This window comes from Benincasa hispida, chromosome 9 (assembly GCF_027475165.1).
Source record: "Benincasa hispida cultivar pf3 chromosome 9, pf3_genome.v1.1, whole genome shotgun sequence".
Lineage (NCBI taxonomy): Eukaryota > Viridiplantae > Streptophyta > Magnoliopsida > Cucurbitales > Cucurbitaceae > Benincasa > Benincasa hispida.
The window spans coordinates 44,181,833-44,186,280 of record NC_143486.1 but is presented as its reverse complement, the minus strand read 5'-3'; positions in this window follow the sequence as shown (position 1 = coordinate 44,186,280).

Here is a 4,448-nt window from a genome sequence, read left to right as displayed (position 1 = left end):
AACATAGATAACAAAGGAAGAAATTTGGAGGCAGAAGTGTCTATAGGCTTAATTTTAAAAAACAAAAACTCAAAAACCAAATCGTTATCATGGAGCCTTAATAATTTAGGCTATCCAAATTTCTAGTTGTCTTGGATAAATTTCCTAAGCTTATTGCATCTAGACTAATTAAGTAATTAATTAGTATAGTAGAGCTTTTAGTTATGGACTTTCAAGCGAATGAGCGAACAATAAAATTAAGAATGCAATTAATTCTTAGAGTTCGATGAACAACCAATTGAATGAATAAAATTGAAGTTCCCTAAGCTACAAATTTAATTAATCAAATTCCTATTTTAATTATGCTTTTTACATTTATGACATTTAATTTTCATTGCAATCAAACTCTTTAAAAAACCCCCTCTTGTAACCAATTGAATTCATCAATCAGCCAAGATATATCAAGATGTCCTGTGGAGATGACATGTTCCCACTACAAGCTCATGAGAGTGGTTAAAAGTTCATTTATTTGGGTCTCGATATAGGCTTCAAACAAATTGACGCCATTGCCAAAAAATTTTAGCAACTATTTTAGCCAATTCTTTAATTTGATTTAGTGTGTGCCTGAGTTTCTTATTGTGTATGGCCCATTCTTTTGAAAGTCTTAGACTTCAATATTTTGTAGAGATTAACAGGGAAAAATGGTGCATCCAGCAAGAAATGAGTTGACAAAGAGTTTAAGAGGAACAAATTGATCAGATTCATTAGGAAAACCAATTGAAAAAATAAGAGAAGTTAGAGGATTTACAGCCTGAGGTAGACTTGGGGGATGCCTTTGAGCGTACGTTGAGGCAGCTGTTTGAGCCTGACATGACACAACAACTTCTGTGTATAGTTTACCTTGCCACCACAGTGTCGTTCGAGCTCAAGTATGGGCTCATTTATTTCCTGCCTCAGTTCAAGGGCAATGCTGGAGAAGATCCTCACAAACAGTTGAAGGAATTTCATGTGGTTTGTGAAGGCGTCCCACGACGTAACAGAGGAGAAACTCAATCTTAAAGCCTTCCCTTTTTCTCTGAAGGAAGGAGCAAAAGATTGGCTTTACTACTAACTCAAAGATCTATCACAACATGTAATGGACTGAAATAGCAGTGTCTGAAGAAATTCTTTCCTGCTTCAAGGGTAACCAACATTCGAAAAGAGATCTATGGGATAGCCCAAGACATTGGGGAGACACTATTTGAGTATTAAGAGAGATATAAGCAAATTTGTGCAAGCTTCTCGTATCATTAGTTATTGGATCATCTCTTGATCAAATATTTCTACTCAGGGCTTCTCTCGCATGACAAAGACATGACCGACGTGGCAACCGACAGTGCCCTTACTGATAAAACCCCTACTAATGCCAAACAATTAGTTTCTACCATGGCTAAAACCTCACAGCAATTTGAGACAAAAGAAAATGGAATCAACCCAACCAACTCACATGAGATAAATGAATTACATTCCCAATTATCTGACTTAACTACTTTGGTCAAATAGATGGTTGTTGGTAAAGTTCAGTCTCAGACCTCTGTGGAGGAGGTACACTATGTTGGATATCAAGAAAGCCAGAGGTGTGATCCCTACAGTAGCATCTACTACACTGGATGGGAGATCATCCTAACTTCCATTGGAGAGGTTAAGGAAGCCATCAGACTAGTACATCTAACAGCTTTAGATCACCCTTGGAGGATATGGTCAAGGATGTGATGACTTTCTAGTAGGAAACAAAGAAGATCTAGTAAAAGAACACCCTATTCTAGAAAGAGATAAGGAGAGGAATGCAGCACTTGGCCAGCCAGATCACTTAACTGGCTACTATAGTGATCAAACTCGACACTCAGAGCGAAAAGCTCTCAACCCAGCCCGAGCCTTAAGTAAGGAACGTCAGCGTAGTATGACCGAAGAAGAGTTTAAAGAAGTGTTTGGTTTTGATGAAGAAGGAAGTAAGCCCTACATTGATGAGCTCCCAATTGGTTAGTATTGATTCCATTAAAAAAATATGATTTCTATGTTTACACTCATGTTGCTCCCTTTCCAAGAAGATTTCTCAATCTCGAGAGAAACGAAAAGAAGAAAGATGAAAAGATTGAAACGCTTGGATTTCCTAAGGGTTGTTAAAGATGTGTCTGTTAATGTTGATTGCTTAGTCTTCCCTAAAGATTTTTACGTCCCGAATTTTGATAAGCATGCTCACCCCTCATGGAACTCTATTTATTAGGTCGACCTTTCTTAAAAACATCTTTGGCTAAGATTGATGTAGGAGAGAGTTTTCTATCTATGGAGTTTAATGGGATTGTTAAAAAACTCTCCGTCTTGGATGAAAATGCTTCTATTAATCCTTTTTGCTTCTAGTGAGTTACTTTTATCACAAAATAATAGTGAAGCAAATATTTAGAGATGATGACAGGGAGAAGTCGATCAACTTCAAGCCACTATTATCGAGCAAAATACGATCAAGCAATCAACCTTATAAATTTGTCCTTCCTAGAGGCAACTAGGCATCAAAATTTATTATTGATAACTTGTATTTGTACAAGTTATTGTCTATTAATATTAGAATATTTAGAAGTAATTGATGAGAAAAGCATTTTGAAATTATAAGAAAATAAATTCTTTTCCATGCATTCAATGAGATTAAAAGAAGAGCTTAAATGAAATTTATATCTGTTCTTTTTGGAATATGCCAACGCAAAAATGATATGTGATGTCTTAATTACGCTATCAGAAAGATATGTGATGTTACAGAGTTCGTTGTAAAATACCAATTGATGCGTTCAGATAGTGTTATGCATGTCACAAGTTTTCTTGCGATGAAGTTAAGTATAATTCCACCACGAGTTTCTCAGAATGATCCAAGGTCGAACGCAAGGATTTGCGATGTTTGTGCTACAATGAGGTGATATGTGCGATCATAAAAAAAATTATGATTGTGAAGTGCTAGAGAGTAAAATGAGATGATAAATGAACAAACAGGTAACAAATAAAGATGAAATTGTGCAAGGTGTGCGTGAGTGAATGTGATGGCAAGTCTTGTGGATAGAAACGTAGGATGAAACGGGTTAGGGGAAAAGATTATCACGAGTTTTTCAATCCTATTAAGAATACAACTAAGGTTTCATCTTCCCTTGGCTTATACCTCTCGATGATCGCCTGCATCACCATATTTCTATGATAATCAGGGATGAACGTTTCCAAACACAAGGTTATTTCCATCTCTAGAAATACTTTTTCTTTAGTTAACGTATTCTATCAATCTTCTTTCGAGAGGTGGATTAACATCTTCACTTCAGCTCTCGCAGTTGAAGATGTCATTGAGCATACATTAAATAAACTTAGCTGACATCTTCAATATCGATTGACTCACTCGCTCAATCCTTCCCCCACACCCTAGAAGTTTAGTGACTCATGGTGAAAGAAATGAAGGATGGATGCATAATGGTGAACAGAGAGATGAAGATGAACATGGTAGTGATATTAACTGGTAAAGCATTTGTTACAGAGATATGAATGATAGACAGAAAATGAACAACAAATGATGAACAGAAAGTAAGAACAGCCGAGATCTGCGTGTCAATGTCTTGGCACGGATCCCAATCGAAACTGCTTGATTGCCGGTGCATTGGATGAGTGGAGGAATGAGGTGGAGAACTTCCTTCTCAGGAGAGTTCTTGGGAGAAGAGTGTTCCTTCCACAGAACTTCTTTTTGCTATTTTTCTCATTAACCCCTTCATTTTTTTTCCTTCATCCCTTTTCTTCTCCTTCTTTGATTGTGGCTATTTATAGATTTTAGCGGCTCTTGCCTCCGTGGTCCCGCTCTGAAAAAGTTAGCTTTTCTTGTCGCGGCTGGTGAAAATGTTCGCTCTGCTCCACGTTCCATTTATCAGGTCGTACGTCAGAAAAAGTTGTACGATTTTAGATATCCCTGAGAATGCGTTGATTTGATTATCCATGAGCAATTACTGCATGCAGTGATACCTGCTACCTACAAAAAAAAAAGGTTTGGAAATCATTTTGTTCCCTCGCAATGTGGTCAGCGGGTGTGTTTCTAAGCCAATTTTACTACATTCGACGCAACTTTTCCTTACTATTGCCACATATTCTAAGTAAGATAATATAAATAACTTGTATTTCTACAAGTTATTAATATCACTAATGTGTTAATTGTATAGGAATACAAATGAAAACAAAAGGAGAATAAGTTAGCGTTGGACGTATCAAACAAAGACTTCACCATGTAGAACAACAATGCAAAGCAATTCATATGGTAACACAACCTATACGTTAAACAAGAGAGCAAAACGCATATGAGGGGACCATCGATAATTGCAACAAATAATGGAAAAAAGTTATCTAACCCGTCAGCCAGAGTCCTGTATGGTAGAAGTGGTCCCCGCATCCAGCTCTATATATATGCCAGCTCTAAA